Source organism: Pelobates fuscus, chromosome 6 (assembly GCF_036172605.1).
Source record: "Pelobates fuscus isolate aPelFus1 chromosome 6, aPelFus1.pri, whole genome shotgun sequence".
Taxonomy (NCBI): domain Eukaryota; kingdom Metazoa; phylum Chordata; class Amphibia; order Anura; family Pelobatidae; genus Pelobates; species Pelobates fuscus.
This window is the reverse complement of record NC_086322.1, coordinates 36,572,483-36,590,120: the sequence shown is the minus strand read 5'-3', so window position 1 is coordinate 36,590,120 and position 17,638 is coordinate 36,572,483. Positions and strand designations below refer to the sequence as shown.

Genomic DNA, 17,638 nt, shown 5'->3' with positions numbered 1-17,638 from the left:
AGGGGTATAAGGAAAAGAAAATTGAAAAGAAAAATGTGCATGTCGTACTTGTTTTGCCTTTGCAGCCCTCTTGTTCAATGGTTGGAACATTCCATTTTTCTGACCTGAGTTATCTTAAATTGTGCTGCCACCACGATCCGCATCTTTTTTCCGTTTACAAACAAACGAAAACTAAAGAGTTTCACTATCTTAAAGAACCTTGCCTATTGGCTGTGTGACACTGTAGGTGCAAGAGAAATAATATTGTTACAGACACTGAGCTTATTGTGTGTGAATACTAAGACAAGCTTCTGTTTTTTTTGTTTTTTTTTTAACAGTTAAAATATATTTACACATCAAGCCCCAGTGGCCTAATGGATAAGGCACTGGCCTCCTAAGCCAGGGATTGTGGGTTCAAGTCCCATCTGGGGTGCACCTGCATTTCTAAGGTGGTTGATCTTGAGCATGGCACTCAAATTTAGCAGACCCCAAATGTACAGTTTTATTCACTGATGAGATGATGTGAGGTTTAATCATGGAGACAAGCAGTTGTGTGAGGTTTAATCATGGATACAAGCAGTTGTGTAAACCCAACAGGGTTATTCACTAAAGTGAAAATGATCAGGAATTCCAAGTGTATTTCAATTTAAAGGCCCAAGTGGAAAATTTTCTCCAAGTTACCTACGCCTTCGGTTCAGCTGCGTTGGCCTTGATTTTAAAATTCACTTTAAATTCTGGACAATTCTCACTTTAGTGAATATATCTGTACGATTATGAAATTGCCACATGAAACTTGCATTCAACTCATAAGAAGAGACTTGAGAACACTTTGACAGCGCAGGTTTGGGTGAAAACACAGCAGTAGCAGAGCAAGCAACTTGCTCCAGTGGCGCAATCGGTTAGCGCGCGGTACTTATAAGGCCGAGGTTGTGAGTTCAAGCCTCACCTGGAGCAGTTTTTGCATTTGCTTTTAATTGGTTTATCTGCAAGGTCCAGCACGGTGTCTCCAACCAGCTCTCAACGCCTCACCAGTCCTACACGATGTAAAGGGATTCGATTTTGTCCCTCTGTTTGCCCTTGTTTTTATTTGCTCTTAAATTCATCTTATTATTTTTGTTAGGGATTGCCTTTTTTTTGTAGAAGTGTTATCTTTGGCAATTTTTGTCCAAGGGGCGGAGCTTAAGCAAAGTTCCACTTTGGTTGCTAAGCGGATTTACTGACAATCCATCAGTGAAAAGAATCCAACTAAAGGACAAACTGCATACACCACGGACAGAGGAGAACAAAATAGCTGTGCCCAAATATTGAGAGTCGGCGCAAGGGAGAAAACATGATAAATATAGATCGAGGCAAGTGGTAAGGTGGATAGAAGAAGATACAAGGGGTATAAGGAAAAGAAAATTGAAAAGAAAAATGTGCATGTCGTACTTGTTTTGCCTTTGCAGCCCTCTTGTTCAATGGTTGGAACATTCCATTTTTCTGACCTGAGTTATCTTAAATTGTGCTGCCACCACGATCCGCATCTTTTTTCCGTTTACAAACAAACGAAAACTAAAGAGTTTCACTATCTTAAAGAACCTTGCCTATTGGCTGTGTGACACTGTAGGTGCAAGAGAAATAATATTGTTACAGACACTGAGCTTATTGTGTGTGAATACTAAGACAAGCTTCTGTTTTTTTTGTTTTTTTTTTAACAGTTAAAATATATTTACACATCAAGCCCCAGTGGCCTAATGGATAAGGCACTGGCCTCCTAAGCCAGGGATTGTGGGTTCAAGTCCCATCTGGGGTGCACCTGCATGTCTAAGGTGGTTGATCTTGAGCATGGCACTCAAATTTAGCAGACCCCAAATGTACAGTTTTATTCACTGATGAGATGATGTGAGGTTTAATCATGGAGACAAGCAGTTGTGTGAGGTTTAATCATGGATACAAGCAGTTGTGTAAACCCAACAGGGTTATTCACTAAAGTGAAAATGATCAGGAATTCCAAGTGTATTTCAATTTAAAGGCCCAAGTGGAAAATTTTCTCCAAGTTACCTACGCCTTCGGTTCAGCTGCGTTGGCCTTGATTTTAAAATTCACTTTAAATTCTGGACAATTCTCACTTTAGTGAATATATCTGTACGATTATGAAATTGCCACATGAAACTTGCATTCAACTCATAAGAAGAGACTTGAGAACACTTTGACAGCGCAGGTTTGGGTGAAAACACAGCAGTAGCAGAGCAAGCAACTTGCTCCAGTGGCGCAATCGGTTAGCGCGCGGTACTTATAAGGCAGTATCTGTTGAGCAATGCCGAGGTTGTGAGTTCAAGCCTCACCTGGAGCAGTTTTTGCATTTGCTTTTAATTGGTTTATCTGCAAGGTCCAGCACGGTGTCTCCAACCAGCTCTCAACGCCTCACCAGTCCTACACGATGTAAAGGGATTCGATTTTGTCCCTCTGTTTGCCCTTGTTTTTATTTGCTCTTAAATTCATCTTACTATTTTTGTTAGGGATTGCCTTTTTTTTGTAGAAGTGTTATCTTTGGCAATTTTTGTCCAAGGGGCGGAGCTTAAGCAAAGTTCCACTTTGGTTGCTAAGCGGATTTACTGACAATCCATCAGTGAAAAGAATCCAACTAAAGGACAAACTGCATACACCACGGACAGAGGAGAACAAAATAGCTGTGCCCAAATATTGAGAGTCGGCGCAAGGGAGAAAACATGATAAATATAGATCGAGGCAAGTGGTAAGGTGGATAGAAGAAGATACAAGGGGTATAAGGAAAAGAAAATTGAAAAGAAAAATTTGCATGTCGTACTTGTTTTGCCTTTGCAGCCCTCTTGTTCAATGGTTGGAACATTCCATTTTTATGACCTGAGTTTTCTTAAACTGTGCTGCCACCACGATGCGCATCTTTTTTCCGTTTACAAACAAACGAAAACTAAAGAGTTTCACTATCTTAAAGAACCTTGCCTATTGGCTGTGTGACACTGTAGGTGCAAGAGAAATAATATTGTTACAGACACTGAGCTTATTGTGTGTGGATACTAAGACAAGCTTCTGTTTTTTTTGTTTTTTTTTAACAGTTAAAATAAATTTACACATCAAGCCCCAGTGGCCTAATGGATAAGGCACTGGCCTCCTAAGCCAGGGATTGTGGGTTCAAGTCCCATCTGGGGTGCACCAGCATGTCTAAGGTGGTTGATCTTGAGCATGGCACTCAAATTTAGCAGACCCCAAATGTACAGTTTTATTCACTGATGAGATGATGTGAGGTTTAATCATGGAGACAAGAAGTTGTGTGAGGTTTAATCATGGATACAAGCAGTTGTGTAAACCCAACAGGGTTATTCACTAAAGTGAAAATGATCAGGAATTCCAAGTGTATTTCAATTTAAAGGCCCAAGTGGAAAATTTTCTCCAAGTTACCTACGCCTTCGGTTCAGCTGCGTTGGCCTTGATTTTAAAATTCACTTTAAATTCTGGACAATTCTCACTTTAGTGAATATATCTGTACGATTATGAAATTGCCACATGAAACTTGCATTCAACTCATCAGAAGAGACTTGAGAACACTTTGACAGCGCAGGTTTGGGTGAAAACACAGCAGTAGCAGAGCAAGCGACTTGCTCCAGTGGCGCAATCGGTTAGCGCGCGGTACTTATAAGGCAGTATCTGTTGAGCAATGCCGAGTTTGTGAGTTCAAGCCTCACCTGGAGCAGTTTTTGCATTTGCTTTTAATTGGTTTATCTGCAAGGTCCAGCACGGTGTCTCCAACCAGCTCTCAACGCCTCACCAGTCCTACACGATGTAAAGGGATTCGATTTTGTCCCTCTGTTTGCCCTTGTTTTTATTTGCTCTTAAATTCATCTTACTATTTTTGTTAGGGATTGCCTTTTTTTTGTAGAAGTGTTATCTTTGGCAATTTTTGTCCAAGGGGCGGAGCTTAAGCAAAGTTCCACTTTGGTTGCTAAGCGGATTTACTGACAATCCATCAGTGAAAAGAATCCAACTAAAGGACAAACTGCATACACCACGGACAGAGGAGAACAAAATAGCTGTGCCCAAATATTGACAGTCGGCGCAAGGGAGAAAACATGATAAATATAGATCGAGGCAAGTGGTAAGGTGGATAGAAGAAGATACAAGGGGTATAAGGAAAAGAAAATTGAAAAGAAAAATTTGCATGTCGTACTTGTTTTGCCTTTGCAGCCCTCTTGTTCAATGGTTGGAACATTCCATTTTTATGACCTGAGTTTTCTTAAACTGTGCTGCCACCACGATGCGCATCTTTTTTCCGTTTACAAACAAACGAAAACTAAAGAGTTTCACTATCTTAAAGAACCTTGCCTATTGGCTGTGTGACACTGTAGGTGCAAGAGAAATAATATTGTTACAGACACTGAGCTTATTGTGTGTGAATACTAAGACAAGCTTCTTTTTTTTTTGTTTTTTTTTTAACAGTTAAAATAAATTTACACATCAAGCCCCAGTGGCCTAATGGATAAGGCACTGGCCTCCTAAGCCAGGGATTGTGGGTTCAAGTCCCATCTGGGGTGCACCTGCATGTCTAAGGTGGTTGGTCTTGAGCATGGCACTCAAATTTAGCAGACCCCAAATGTACAGTTTTATTCACTGATGAGATGATGTGAGGTTTAATCATGGAGACAAGCAGTTGTGTGAGGTTTAATCATGGATACAAGCAGTTGTGTAAACCCAACAGGGTTATTCACTAAAGTGAAAATGATCAGGAATTCCAAGTGTATTTCAATTTAAAGGCGCAAGTGGAAAATTTTCTCCAAGTTACCTACGCCTTCGGTTCAGCTGCGTTGGCCTTGATTTTAAAATTCACTTTAAATTCTGGACAATTCTCACTTTAGTGAATATATCTGTACGATTATGAAATTGCCACATGAAACTTGCATTCAACTCATCAGAAGAGACTTGAGAACACTTTGACAGCGCAGGTTTGGGTGAAAACACAGCAGTAGCAGAGCAAGCGACTTGCTCCAGTGGCGCAATCGGTTAGCGTGCGGTACTTATAAGGCAGTATCTGTTGAGCAATGCCGAGGTTGTGAGTTCAAGCCTCACCTGGAGCAGTTTTTGCATTTGCTTTTAATTGGTTTATCTGCAAGGTCCAGCACGGTGTCTCCAACCAGCTCTCAACGCCTCACCAGTCCTACACGATGTAAAGGGATTCGATTTTGTCCCTCTGTTTGCCCATGTTTTTATTTGCTCTTAAATTCATCTTACTATTTTTGTTAGGGATTGCCTTTTTTTTGTAGAAGTGTTATCTTTGGCAATTTTTGTCCAAGGGGCGGAGCTTAAGCAAAGTTCCACTTTGGTTGCTAAGCGGATTTACTGACAATCCATCAGTGAAAAGAATCCAACTAAAGGACAAACTGCATACACCACGGACAGAGGAGAACAAAATAGCTGTGCCCAAATATTGAGAGTCGGCGCAAGGGAGAAAACATGATAAATATAGATCGAGGCAAGTGGTAAGGTGGATAGAAGAAGATACAAGGGGTATAAGGAAAAGAAAATTGAAAAGAAAAATTTGCATGTCGTACTTGTTTTGCCTTTGCAGCCCTCTTGTTCAATGGTTGGAACATTCCATTTTTATGACCTGAGTTTTCTTAAACTGTGCTGCCACCACGATGCGCATCTTTTTTCCGTTTACAAACAAACGAAAACTAAAGAGTTTCACTATCTTAAAGAACCTTGCCTATTGGCTGTGTGACACTGTAGGTGCAAGAGAAATAATATTGTTACAGACACTGAGCTTATTGTGTGTGAATACTAAGACAAGCTTCTTTTTTTTTTTTTGTTTTTTAACAGTTAAAATAAATTTACACATCAAGCCCCAGTGGCCTAATGGATAAGGCACTGGCCTCCTAAGCCAGGGATTGTGGGTTCAAGTCCCATCTGGGGTGCACCTGCATGTCTAAGGTGGTTGATCTTGAGCATGGCACTCAAATTTAGCAGACCCCAAATGTACAGTTTTATTCACTGATGAGATGATGTGAGGTTTAATCATGGAGACAAGCAGTTGTGTGAGGTTTAATCATGGATACAAGCAGTTGTGTAAACCCAACAGGGTTATTCACTAAAGTGAAAATGATCAGGAATTCCAAGTGTATTTCAATTTAAAGGCCCAAGTGGAAAATTTTCTCCAAGTTACCTACGCCTTCGGTTCAGCTGCGTTGGCCTTGATTTTAAAATTCACTTTAAATTCTGGACAATTCTCACTTTAGTGAATATATCTGTACGATTATGAAATTGCCACATGAAACTTGCATTCAACTCATCAGAAGAGACTTGAGAACACTTTGACAGCGCAGGTTTGGGTGAAAACACAGCAGTAGCAGAGCAAGCGACTTGCTCCAGTGGCGCAATCGGTTAGCGCGCGGTACTTATAAGGCAGTATCTGTTGAGCAATGCCGAGGTTGTGAGTTCAAGCCTCACCTGGAGCAGTTTTTGCATTTGCTTTTAATTGGTTTATCTGCAAGGTCCAGCACGGTGTCTCCAACCAGCTCTCAACGCCTCACCAGTCCTACACGATGTAAAGGGATTCGATTTTGTCCCTCTGTTTGCCCTTGTTTTTATTTGCTCTTAAATTCATCTTACTATTTTTGTTAGGGATTGCCTTTTTTTTGTAGAAGTGTTATCTTTGGCAATTTTTGTCCAAGGGGCGGAGCTTAAGCAAAGTTCCACTTTGGTTGCTAAGCGGATTTACTGACAATCCATCAGTGAAAAGAATCCAACTAAAGGACAAACTGCATACACCACGGACAGAGGAGAACAAAATAGCTGTGCCCAAATATTGAGAGTCGGCGCAAGGGAGAAAACATGATAAATATAGATCGAGGCAAGTGGTAAGGTGGATAGAAGAAGATACAAGGGGTATAAGGAAAAGAAAATTGAAAAGAAAAATGTGCATGTCGTACTTGTTTTGCCTTTGCAGCCCTCTTGTTCAATGGTTGGAACATTCCATTTTTATGACCTGAGTTTTCTTAAACTGTGCTGCCACCACGATGCGCATCTTTTTTCCGTTTACAAACAAACGAAAACTAAAGAGTTTCACTATCTTAAAGAACCTTGCCTATTGGCTGTGTGACACTGTAGGTGCAAGAGAAATAATATTGTTACAGACACTGAGCTTATTGTGTGTGAATACTAAGACAAGCTTCTTTTTTTTTTGTTTGTTTTTTAACAGTTAAAATAAATTTACACATCAAGCCCCAGTGGCCTAATGGATAAGGCACTGGCCTCCTAAGCCAGGGATTGTGGGTTCAAGTCCCATCTGGGGTGCACCTGCATGTCTAAGGTGGTTGATCTTGAGCATGGCACTCAAATTTAGCAGACCCCAAATGTACAGTTTTATTCACTGATGAGATGATGTGAGGTTTAATCATGGAGACAAGCAGTTGTGTGAGGTTTAATCATGGATACAAGCAGTTGTGTAAACCCAACAGGGTTATTCACTAAAGTGAAAATGATCAGGAATTCCAATTGTATTTCAATTTAAAGGCCCAAGTGGAAAATTTTCTCCAAGTTACCTACGCCTTCGGTTCAGCTGCGTTGGCCTTGATTTTAAAATTCACTTTAAATTCTGGACAATTCTCACTTTAGTGAATATATCTGTACGATTATGAAATTGCCACATGAAACTTGCATTCAACTCATCAGAAGAGACTTGAGAACACTTTGACAGCGCAGGTTTGGGTGAAAACACAGCAGTAGCAGAGCAAGCGACTTGCTCCAGTGGCGCAATCGGTTAGCGCGCGGTACTTATAAGGCAGTATCTGTTGAGCAATGCCGAGTTTGTGAGTTCAAGCCTCACCTGGAGCAGTTTTTGCATTTGCTTTTAATTGGTTTATCTGCAAGGTCCAGCACGGTGTCTCCAACCAGCTCTCAACGCCTCACCAGTCCTACACGATGTAAAGGGATTCGATTTTGTCCCTCTGTTTGCCCTTGTTTTTATTTGCTCTTAAATTCATCTTACTATTTTTGTTAGGGATTGCCTTTTTTTTGTAGAAGTGTTATCTTTGGCAATTTTTGTCCAAGGGGCGGAGCTTAAGCAAAGTTCCACTTTGGTTGCTAAGCGGATTTACTGACAATCCATCAGTGAAAAGAATCCAACTAAAGGACAAACTGCATACACCACGGACAGAGGAGAACAAAATAGCTGTGCCCAAATATTGAGAGTCGGCGCAAGGGAGAAAACATGATAAATATAGATCGAGGCAAGTGGTAAGGTGGATAGAAGAAGATACAAGGGGTATAAGGAAAAGAAAATTGAAAAGAAAAATGTGCATGTCGTACTTGTTTTGCCTTTGCAGCCCTCTTGTTCAATGGTTGGAACATTCCATTTTTATGACCTGAGTTTTCTTAAACTGTGCTGCCACCACGATGCGCATCTTTTTTCCGTTTACAAACAAACGAAAACTAAAGAGTTTCACTATCTTAAAGAACCTTGCCTATTGGCTGTGTGACACTGTAGGTGCAAGAGAAATAATATTGTTACAGACACTGAGCTTATTGTGTGTGGATACTAAGACAAGCTTCTGTTTTTTTTGGTTTTTTTTAACAGTTAAAATAAATTTACACATCAAGCCCCAGTGGCCTAATGGATAAGGCACTGGCCTCCTAAGCCAGGGATTGTGGGTTCAAGTCCCATCTGGGGTGCACCAGCATGTCTAAGGTGGTTGATCTTGAGCATGGCACTCAAATTTAGCAGACCCCAAATGTACAGTTTTATTCACTGATGAGATGATGTGAGGTTTAATCATGGAGACAAGAAGTTGTGTGAGGTTTAATCATGGATACAAGCAGTTGTGTAAAACCCAACAGGGTTATTCACTAAAGTGAAAATGATCAGGAATTCCAAGTGTATTTCAATTTAAAGGCCCAAGTGGAAAATTTTCTCCAAGTTACCTACGCCTTCGGTTCAGCTGCGTTGGCCTTGATTTTAAAATTCACTTTAAATTCTGGACAATTCTCACTTTAGTGAATATATCTGTACGATTATGAAATTGCCACATGAAACTTGCATTCAACTCATAAGAAGAGACTTGAGAACACTTTGACAGCGCAGGTTTGGGTGAAAACACAGCAGTAGCAGAGCAAGCGACTTGCTCGCAATTGCTCGCGACTTGGCGCAATTGGTTAGCGCGCGGTACTTATAAGGCAGTATCTTTTGAGCAATGCCGAGGTTGTGAGTTCAAGCCTCACCTGGAGCAGTTTTTGCATTTGCTTTTAATTGGTTTATCTGCAAGGTCCAGCACGGTGTCTCCAATCAGCTCTCAACGCCTCACCAGTCCTACACGATGTAAAGGGATTCGATTTTGTCCCTCTGTTTGCCCTTGTTTTTATTTGCTCTTAAATTCATCTTACTATTTTTGTTAGGGATTGCCTTTTTTTTGTAGAAGTGTTATCTTTGGCAATTTTTGTCCAAGGGGCGGAGCTTAAGCAAAGTTCCACTTTGGTTGCTAAGCGGATTTACTGACAATCCATCAGTGAAAAGAATCCAACTAAAGGACAAACTGCATACACCACGGACAGAGGAGAACAAAATAGCTGTGCCCAAATATTGAGAGTCGGCGCAAGGGAGAAAACATGATAAATATAGATCGAGGCAAGTGGTAAGGTGGATAGAAGAAGATACAAGGGGTATAAGGAAAAGAAAATTGAAAAGAAAAATGTGCATGTCGTACTTGTTTTGCCTTTGCAGCCCTCTTGTTCAATGGTTGGAACATTCCATTTTTATGACCTGAGTTTTCTTAAACTGTGCTGCCACCACGATGCGCATCTTTTTTCCGTTTACAAACAAACGAAAACTAAAGAGTTTCACTATCTTAAAGAACCTTGCCTATTGGCTGTGTGACACTGTAGGTGCAAGAGAAATAATATTGTTACAGACACTGAGCTTATTGTGTGTGGATACTAAGACAAGCTTCTGTTTTTTTGTTTTTTTTTAACAGTTAAAATAAATTTACACATCAAGCCCCAGTGGCCTAATGAAAATTTTCTCCAAGTTACCTACGCCTTCGGTTCAGCTGCGTTGGCCTTGATTTTAAAATTCACTTTAAATTCTGGACAATTCTCACTTTAGTGAATATATCTGTACGATTATGAAATTGCCACATGAAACTTGCATTCAACTCATAAGAAGAGACTTGAGAACACTTTGACAGCGCAGGTTTGGGTGAAAACACAGCAGTAGCTGAGCAAGCGACTTGCTCCAGTGGCGCAATCGGTTAGCGCGCGGTACTTATAAGGCAGTATCTGTTGAGCAATGCCGAGGTTGTGAGTTCAAGCCTCACCTGGAGCAGTTTTTGCATTTGCTTTTAATTGGTTTATCTGCAAGGTCCAGCACGGTGTCTCCAACCAGCTCTCAACGCCTCACCAGTCCTACACGATGTAAAGGGATTCGATTTTGTCCCTCTGTTTGCCCTTGTTTTTATTTGCTCTTAAATTCATCTTACTATTTTTGTTAGGGATTGCCTTTTTTTTGTAGAAGTGTTATCTTTGGCAATTTTTGTCCAAGGGGCGGAGCTTAAGCAAAGTTCCACTTTGGTTGCTAAGCGGATTTACTGACAATCCATCAGTGAAAAGAATCCAACTAAAGGACAAACTGCATACACCACGGACAGAGGAGAACAAAATAGCTGTGCCCAAATATTGAGAGTCGGCGCAAGGGAGAAAACATGATAAATATAGATCGAGGCAAGTGGTAAGGTGGATAGAAGAAGATACAAGGGGTATAAGGAAAAGAAAATTGAAAAGAAAAATGTGCATGTCGTACTTGTTTTGCCTTTGCAGCCCTCTTGTTCAATGGTTGGAACATTCCATTTTTATGACCTGAGTTTTCTTAAACTGTGCTGCCACCACGATGCGCATCTTTTTTCCGTTTACAAATAAACGAAAACTAAAGAGTTTCACTATCTTAAAGAACCTTGCCTATTGGCTGTGTGACACTGTAGGTGCAAGAGAAATAATATTGTTACAGACACTGAGCTTATTGTGTGTGGATACTAAGACAAGCTTCTGTTTTTTTTGGTTTTTTTTAACAGTTAAAAATCAAGCCCCAGTGGCCTAATGGATAAGGCACTGGCCTCCTAAGCCAGGGATTGTGGGTTCTAGTCCCATCTGGGGTGCACCAGCATGTCTAAGGTGGTTGATCTTGAGCATGGCACTCAAATTTAGCAGACCCCAAATGTACAGTTTTATTCACTGATGAGATGATGTGAGGTTTAATCATGGAGACAAGCAGTTGTGTGAGGTTTAATCATGGATACAAGCAGTTGTGTAAACCCAACAGGGTTATTCACTAAAGTGAAAATGATCAGGAATTCCAAGTGTATTTCAATTTAAAGGCCCAAGTGGAAAATTTTCTCCAAGTTACCTACGCCTTCGGTTCAGCTGCGTTGGCCTTGATTTTAAAATTCTCTTTAAATTCTGGACAATTCTCACTTTAGTGAATATATCTGTACGATTATGAAATTGCCACATGAAACTTGCATTCAACTCCTAAGAAGAGACTTGAGAACACTTTGACAGCGCAGGTTTGGGTGAAAACACAGCAGAGGCAGAACAAGCGACTTGCTCTAGTGGCGCAGTCGGTTAGCGCGCGGTACTTATAAGGCAGTATCTGTTGAGCAATGCCGAGGTTGTGAGTTCAAGCCTCACTTGGAGCAGTTTTTGCATTTGCTTTTAATTGGTTTATCTGCAAGGTCCAGCACGGTGTCTCCAACCAGCTCTCAACGCCTCACCAGTACTACACGATGTAAAGGGATTCGATTTTGTCCCTCTGTTTGCCCTTGTTTTTATTTGCTCTTAAATTCATCTTACTATTTTTGTCAGGGATTGCCTTTTTTTTGTAGAAGTGTTATCTTTGGCAATTTTTGTCCAAGGGGCGGAGCTTAAGCAAAGTTCCACTTTGGTTGCTAAGCGGATTTACTGACAATCCATCAGTGAAAAGAATCCAACTAAAGGACAAACTGCATACACCACGGACAGAGGAGAACAAAATAGCTGTGCCCAAATATTGAGAGTCGGCGCAAGGGAGAAAACATGATAAATATAGATCGAGGCAAGTGGTAAGGTGGATAGAAGAAGATACAAGGGGTATAAGGAAAAGAAAATTGAAAAGAAAAATGTGCATGTCGTACTTGTTTTGCCTTTGCAGCCCTCTTGTTCAATGGTTGGAACATTCCATTTTTATGACCTGAGTTTTCTTAAACTGTGCTGCCACCACGATGCGCATCTTTTTTCCGTTTACAAACAAACGAAAACTAAAGAGTTTCACTATCTTAAAGAACCTTGCCTATTGGCTGTGTGACACTGTAGGTGCAAGAGAAATAATATTGTTACAGACACTGAGCTTATTGTGTGTGGATACTAAGACAAGCTTCTGTTTTTTTTGTTTTTTTTTAACAGTTAAAATAAATTTACACATCAAGCCCCAGTGGCCTAATGGATAAGGCACTGGCCTCCTAAGCCAGGGATTGTGGGTTCAAGTCCCATCTGGGGTGCACCAGCATGTCTAAGGTGGTTGATCTTGAGCATGGCACTCAAATTTAGCAGACCCCAAATGTACAGTTTTATTCACTGATGAGATGATGTGAGGTTTAATCATGGAGACAAGCAGTTGTGTGAGGTTTAATCATGGATACAAGCAGTTGTGTAAACCCAACAGGGTTATTCACTAAAGTGAAAATGATCAGGAATTCCAAGTGTATTTCAATTTAAAGGCCCAAGTGGAAAATTTTCTCCAAGTTACCTACGTCTTCGGTTCAGCTGCGTTGGCCTTGATTTTAAAATTCACTTTAAATTCTGGACAATTCTCACTTTAGTGAATATATCTGTACGATTATGAAATTGCCACATGAAACTTGCATTCAACTCATAAGAAGAGACTTGAGAACACTTTGACAGCGCAGGTTTGGGTGAAAACACAGCAGTAGCAGAGCAAGCGACTTGCTCCAGTGGCGCAATTGGTTAGCGCGCGGTACTTATAAGGCAGTATCTTTTGAGCAATGCCGAGGTTGTGAGTTCAAGCCTCACCTGGAGCAGTTTTTGCATTTGCTTTTAATTGGTTTATCTGCAAGGTCCAGCACGGTGTCTCCAACCAGCTCTCAACTCCTCACCAGTCCTACACGATGTAAAGGGATTCGATTTTGTCCCTCTGTTTGCCCTTGTTTTTATTTGCTCTTAAATTCATCTTACTATTTTTGTTAGGTATTGCCTTTTTTTGTAGAAGTGTTATCTTTGGCAATTTTTGTCCAAGGGGCGGAGCTTAAGCAAAGTTCCACTTTGGTTGCTAAGCGGATTTACTGACAATCCATCAGTGAAAAGAATCCAACTAAAGGACCAACTGCATACACCACGGACAGAGGAGAACAAAATAGCTGTGCCCAAATATTGAGAGTCGGCGCAAGGGAGAAAACATGATAAATATAGATCGAGGCAAGTGGTAAGGTGGATAGAAGAAGATACAAGGGGTATAAGGAAAAGAAAATTGAAAAGAAAAATGTGCATGTCGTACTTGTTTTGCCTTTGCAGCCCTCTTGTTCAATGGTTGGAACATTCCATTTTTATGACCTGAGTTTTCTTAAACTGTGCTGCCACCACGATGCGCATCTTTTTTCCGTTTACAAAAAAACGAAAACTAAAGAGTTTCACTATCTTAAAGAACCTTGCCTATTGGCTGTGTGACACTGTAGGTGCAAGAGAAATAATATTGTTACAGACACTGAGCTTATTGTGTGTGGATACTAAGACAAGCTTCTGTTTTTTTTGTTTTTTTTTAACAGTTAAAAATCAAGCCCCAGTGGCCTAATGGATAAGGCACTGGCCTCCTAAGCCAGGGATTGTGGGTTCAAGTCCCATCTGGGGTGCACCAGCATGTCTAAGGTGGTTGATCTTGAGCATGGCACTCAAATTTAGCAGACCCCAAATGTACAGTTTTATTCACTGATGAGATGATGTGAGGTTTAATCATGGAGACAAGCAGTTGTGTGAGGTTTAATCATGGATACAAGCAGTTGTGTAAACCCAACAGGGTTATTCACTAAAGTGAAAATGATCAGGAATTCCAAGTGTATTTCAATTTAAAGGCCCAAGTGGAAAATTTTCTCCAAGTTACCTACGCCTTCGGTTCAGCTGCGTTGGCCTTGATTTTAAAATTCACTTTAAATTCTGGACAATTCTCACTTTAGTGAATATATCTGTACGATTATGAAATTGCCACATGAAACTTGCATTCAACTCATAAGAAGAGACTTGAGAACACTTTGACAGCGCAGGTTTGGGTGAAAACACAGCAGTAGCAGAGCAAGCGACTTGCTCCAGTGGCGCAATCGGTTAGCGTGCGGTACTTATAAGGCAGTATCTGTTGAGCAATGCCGAGGTTGTGAGTTCAAGCCTCACCTGGAGCAGTTTTTGCATTTGCTTTTAATTGGTTTATCTGCAAGGTCCAGCACGGTGTCTCCAACCAGCTCTCAACTCCTCACCAGTCCTACACGATGTAAAGGGATTCGATTTTGTCCCTCTGTTTGCCCTTGTTTTTATTTGCTCTTAAATTCATCTTACTATTTTTGTTAGGTATTGCCTTTTTTTGTAGAAGTGTTATCTTTGGCAATTTTTGTCCAAGGGGCGGAGCTTAAGCAAAGTTCCACTTTGGTTGCTAAGCGGATTTACTGACAATCCATCAGTGAAAAGAATCCAACTAAAGGACCAACTGCATACACCACGGACAGAGGAGAACAAAATAGCTGTGCCCAAATATTGAGAGTCGGCGCAAGGGAGAAAACATGATAAATATAGATCGAGGCAAGTGGTAAGGTGGATAGAAGAAGATACAAGGGGTATAAGGAAAAGAAAATTGAAAAGAAAAATGTGCATGTCGTACTTGTTTTGCCTTTGCAGCCCTCTTGTTCAATGGTTGGAACATTCCATTTTTATGACCTGAGTTTTCTTAAACTGTGCTGCCACCATGATGCGCATCTTTTTTCCGTTTACAAAAAAACGAAAACTAAAGAGTTTCACTATCTTAAAGAACCTTGCCTATTGGCTGTGTGACACTGTAGGTGCAAGAGAAATAATATTGTTACAGACACTGAGCTTATTGTGTGTGGATACTAAGACAAGCTTCTGTTTTTTTTGTTTTTTTTTAACAGTTAAAAATCAAGCCCCAGTGGCCTAATGGATAAGGCACTGGCCTCCTAAGCCAGGGATTGTGGGTTCAAGTCCCATCTGGGGTGCACCAGCATGTCTAAGGTGGTTGATCTTGAGCATGGCACTCAAATTTAGCAGACCCCAAATGTACAGTTTTATTCACTGATGAGATGATGTGAGGTTTAATCATGGAGACAAGCAGTTGTGTGAGGTTTAATCATGGATACAAGCAGTTGTGTAAACCCAACAGGGTTATTCACTAAAGTGAAAATGATCAGGAATTCCAAGTGTATTTCAATTTAAAGGCCCAAGTGGAAAATTTTCTCCAAGTTACCTACGCCTTCGGTTCAGCTGCGTTGGCCTTGATTTTAAAATTCACTTTAAATTCTGGACAATTCTCACTTTAGTGAATATATCTGTACGATTATGAAATTGCCACATGAAACTTGCATTCAACTCATAAGAAGAGACTTGAGAACACTTTGACAGCGCAGGTTTGGGTGAAAACACAGCAGTAGCAGAGCAAGCGACTTGCTCCAGTGGCGCAATCGGTTAGCGTGCGGTATTTATAAGGCAGTATCTGTTGAGCAATGCCGAGGTTGTGAGTTCAAGCCTCACCTGGAGCAGTTTTTGCATTTGCTTTTAATTGGTTTATCTGCAAGGTCCAGCACGGTGTCTCCAACCAGCTCTCAACTCCTCACCAGTCCTACACGATGTAAAGGGATTCGATTTTGTCCCTCTGTTTGCCCTTGTTTTTATTTGCTCTTAAATTCATCTTACTATTTTTGTTAGGGATTGCCTTTTTTTTGTAGAAGTGTTATCTTTGGCAATTTTTGTCCAAGGGGCGGTGCTTAAGCAAAGTTCCACTTTGGTTGCTAAGCGGATTTACTGACAATCCATCAGTGAAAAGAATCCAACTAAAGGACAAACTGCATACACCACGGACAGAGGAGAACAAAATAGCTGTGCCCAAATATTGAGAGTCGGCGCAAGGGAGAAAACATGATAAATATAGATCGAGGCAAGTGGTAAGGTGGATAGAAGAAGATACAAGGGGTATAAGGAAAAGAAAATTTAAAAGAAAAATGTGCATGTCGTACTTGTTTTGCCTTTGCAGCCCTCTTGTTCAATGGTTGGAACATTCCATTTTTATGACCTGAGTTTTCTTAAACTGTGCTGCCACCACGATGCGCATCTTTTTTCCGTTTACAAAAAAACGAAAACTAAAGAGTTTCACTATCTTAAAGAACCTTGCCTATTGGCTGTGTGACACTGTAGGTGCAAGAGAAATAATATTGTTACAGACACTGAGCTTATTGTGTGTGGATACTAAGACAAGCTTCTGTTTTTTTTTGTTTTTTTTTAACAGTTACAAAAATTTGCACATCAAGCCCCAGTGGCCTAATGGATATGGCACTGGCCTCCTAAGCCAGGGATTGTGGGTTCAAGTCCCATCTGGGGTGCACCAGCATGTCTAAGGTGGTTGATCTTGAGCATGGCACTCAAATTTAGCAGACCCCCAATGTACAGTTTTATTCACTGATGAGATGATGTGAGGTTTAATCATGAAGACAAGCAGTTGTGTGAGGTTTAATCATGGATACAAGCAGTTGTGTAAACCCAACAGGGTTATTCACTAAAGTGAAAATGATCAGGAATTCCAAGTGTATTTCAATTTAAAGGCCCAAGTGGAAAATTTTCTCCAAGTTACCTACGCCTTCGGTTCAGCTGCGTTGGCCTTGATTTTAAAATTCACTTTAAATTCTGGACAATTCTCACTTTAGTGAATATATCTGTACGATTATGAAATTGCCACATGAAACTTGCATTCAACTCCTAAGAAGAGACTTGAGAACACTTTGACAGCGCAGGTTTGGGTGAAAACACAGCAGTAGCAGAGCAAGCGACTTGCTCCAGTGGCGCAATCGGTTAGCGTGCGGTACTTATAAGGCAGTATCTGTTGAGCAATGCCGAGGTTGTGAGTTCAAGCCTCACCTGGAGCAGTTTTTGCATTTGCTTTTAATTGGTTTATCTGCAAGGTCCAGCACGGTGTCTCCAACCAGCTCTCAACTCCTCACCAGTCCTACACGATGTAAAGGGATTCGATTTTGTCCCTCTGTTTGCCCTTGTTTTTATTTGCTCTTAAATTCATCTTACTATTTTTGTTAGGTATTGCCTTTTTTTGTAGAAGTGTTATCTTTGGCAATTTTTGTCCAAGGGGCGGAGCTTAAGCAAAGTTCCACTTTGGTTGCTAAGCGGATTTACTGACAATCCATCAGTGAAAAGAATCCAACTAAAGGACCAACTGCATACACCACGGACAGAGGAGAACAAAATAGCTGTGCCCAAATATTGAGAGTCGGCGCAAGGGAGAAAACATGATAAATATAGATCGAGGCAAGTGGTAAGGTGGATAGAAGAAGATACAAGGGGTATAAGGAAAAGAAAATTGAAAAGAAAAATGTGCATGTCGTACTTGTTTTGCCTT

At 40.7% G+C, this 17,638-nt stretch overlaps 24 non-coding genes across 24 annotated transcripts; all 24 read left to right on the top strand.

Annotated features, from left to right (window-relative positions):
- Positions 1-339: 339 nt before the first annotated feature.
- Positions 340-412, top strand: TRNAR-CCU (transfer RNA arginine (anticodon CCU)). The gene has a single exon. It is a non-coding gene; the product is annotated as a tRNA-Arg (tRNA).
- A 447-nt stretch (positions 413-859) lies between these two features.
- On the top strand, positions 860-933 carry TRNAI-UAU (transfer RNA isoleucine (anticodon UAU)). Its single transcript has one exon. It is a non-coding gene; the product is annotated as a tRNA-Ile (tRNA).
- A 765-nt stretch (positions 934-1,698) lies between these two features.
- On the top strand, positions 1,699-1,771 carry TRNAR-CCU (transfer RNA arginine (anticodon CCU)). The gene has a single exon. It is a non-coding gene; the product is annotated as a tRNA-Arg (tRNA).
- Positions 1,772-2,218: 447 nt separating this feature from the next.
- TRNAI-UAU (transfer RNA isoleucine (anticodon UAU)) lies at positions 2,219-2,311 on the top strand. Its single transcript is given in 2 exon segments — positions 2,219-2,256; positions 2,276-2,311. It is a non-coding gene; the product is annotated as a tRNA-Ile (tRNA).
- A 764-nt stretch (positions 2,312-3,075) lies between these two features.
- TRNAR-CCU (transfer RNA arginine (anticodon CCU)) lies at positions 3,076-3,148 on the top strand. Its single transcript has one exon. It is a non-coding gene; the product is annotated as a tRNA-Arg (tRNA).
- A 447-nt stretch (positions 3,149-3,595) lies between these two features.
- TRNAI-UAU (transfer RNA isoleucine (anticodon UAU)) lies at positions 3,596-3,688 on the top strand. The gene is given in 2 exon segments: positions 3,596-3,633; positions 3,653-3,688. It is a non-coding gene; the product is annotated as a tRNA-Ile (tRNA).
- Positions 3,689-4,453: 765 nt separating this feature from the next.
- TRNAR-CCU (transfer RNA arginine (anticodon CCU)) lies at positions 4,454-4,526 on the top strand. The gene has a single exon. It is a non-coding gene; the product is annotated as a tRNA-Arg (tRNA).
- Positions 4,527-4,973: 447 nt separating this feature from the next.
- TRNAI-UAU (transfer RNA isoleucine (anticodon UAU)) lies at positions 4,974-5,066 on the top strand. Its single transcript is given in 2 exon segments — positions 4,974-5,011; positions 5,031-5,066. It is a non-coding gene; the product is annotated as a tRNA-Ile (tRNA).
- A 764-nt stretch (positions 5,067-5,830) lies between these two features.
- Positions 5,831-5,903, top strand: TRNAR-CCU (transfer RNA arginine (anticodon CCU)). Its single transcript has one exon. It is a non-coding gene; the product is annotated as a tRNA-Arg (tRNA).
- Positions 5,904-6,350: 447 nt separating this feature from the next.
- TRNAI-UAU (transfer RNA isoleucine (anticodon UAU)) lies at positions 6,351-6,443 on the top strand. Its single transcript is given in 2 exon segments — positions 6,351-6,388; positions 6,408-6,443. It is a non-coding gene; the product is annotated as a tRNA-Ile (tRNA).
- Positions 6,444-7,208: 765 nt separating this feature from the next.
- TRNAR-CCU (transfer RNA arginine (anticodon CCU)) lies at positions 7,209-7,281 on the top strand. Its single transcript has one exon. It is a non-coding gene; the product is annotated as a tRNA-Arg (tRNA).
- A 447-nt stretch (positions 7,282-7,728) lies between these two features.
- TRNAI-UAU (transfer RNA isoleucine (anticodon UAU)) lies at positions 7,729-7,821 on the top strand. The gene is given in 2 exon segments: positions 7,729-7,766; positions 7,786-7,821. It is a non-coding gene; the product is annotated as a tRNA-Ile (tRNA).
- A 764-nt stretch (positions 7,822-8,585) lies between these two features.
- Positions 8,586-8,658, top strand: TRNAR-CCU (transfer RNA arginine (anticodon CCU)). The gene has a single exon. It is a non-coding gene; the product is annotated as a tRNA-Arg (tRNA).
- Positions 8,659-10,210: 1,552 nt separating this feature from the next.
- On the top strand, positions 10,211-10,303 carry TRNAI-UAU (transfer RNA isoleucine (anticodon UAU)). The gene is given in 2 exon segments: positions 10,211-10,248; positions 10,268-10,303. It is a non-coding gene; the product is annotated as a tRNA-Ile (tRNA).
- Positions 10,304-11,056: 753 nt separating this feature from the next.
- TRNAR-CCU (transfer RNA arginine (anticodon CCU)) lies at positions 11,057-11,129 on the top strand. Its single transcript has one exon. It is a non-coding gene; the product is annotated as a tRNA-Arg (tRNA).
- Positions 11,130-11,576: 447 nt separating this feature from the next.
- On the top strand, positions 11,577-11,669 carry TRNAI-UAU (transfer RNA isoleucine (anticodon UAU)). Its single transcript is given in 2 exon segments — positions 11,577-11,614; positions 11,634-11,669. It is a non-coding gene; the product is annotated as a tRNA-Ile (tRNA).
- A 764-nt stretch (positions 11,670-12,433) lies between these two features.
- Positions 12,434-12,506, top strand: TRNAR-CCU (transfer RNA arginine (anticodon CCU)). The gene has a single exon. It is a non-coding gene; the product is annotated as a tRNA-Arg (tRNA).
- A 447-nt stretch (positions 12,507-12,953) lies between these two features.
- TRNAI-UAU (transfer RNA isoleucine (anticodon UAU)) lies at positions 12,954-13,046 on the top strand. Its single transcript is given in 2 exon segments — positions 12,954-12,991; positions 13,011-13,046. It is a non-coding gene; the product is annotated as a tRNA-Ile (tRNA).
- Positions 13,047-13,798: 752 nt separating this feature from the next.
- On the top strand, positions 13,799-13,871 carry TRNAR-CCU (transfer RNA arginine (anticodon CCU)). Its single transcript has one exon. It is a non-coding gene; the product is annotated as a tRNA-Arg (tRNA).
- Positions 13,872-14,318: 447 nt separating this feature from the next.
- Positions 14,319-14,411, top strand: TRNAI-UAU (transfer RNA isoleucine (anticodon UAU)). The gene is given in 2 exon segments: positions 14,319-14,356; positions 14,376-14,411. It is a non-coding gene; the product is annotated as a tRNA-Ile (tRNA).
- A 752-nt stretch (positions 14,412-15,163) lies between these two features.
- Positions 15,164-15,236, top strand: TRNAR-CCU (transfer RNA arginine (anticodon CCU)). Its single transcript has one exon. It is a non-coding gene; the product is annotated as a tRNA-Arg (tRNA).
- A 447-nt stretch (positions 15,237-15,683) lies between these two features.
- TRNAI-UAU (transfer RNA isoleucine (anticodon UAU)) lies at positions 15,684-15,776 on the top strand. Its single transcript is given in 2 exon segments — positions 15,684-15,721; positions 15,741-15,776. It is a non-coding gene; the product is annotated as a tRNA-Ile (tRNA).
- Positions 15,777-16,540: 764 nt separating this feature from the next.
- On the top strand, positions 16,541-16,613 carry TRNAR-CCU (transfer RNA arginine (anticodon CCU)). The gene has a single exon. It is a non-coding gene; the product is annotated as a tRNA-Arg (tRNA).
- Positions 16,614-17,060: 447 nt separating this feature from the next.
- TRNAI-UAU (transfer RNA isoleucine (anticodon UAU)) lies at positions 17,061-17,153 on the top strand. The gene is given in 2 exon segments: positions 17,061-17,098; positions 17,118-17,153. It is a non-coding gene; the product is annotated as a tRNA-Ile (tRNA).
- Positions 17,154-17,638: the final 485 nt, after the last annotated feature.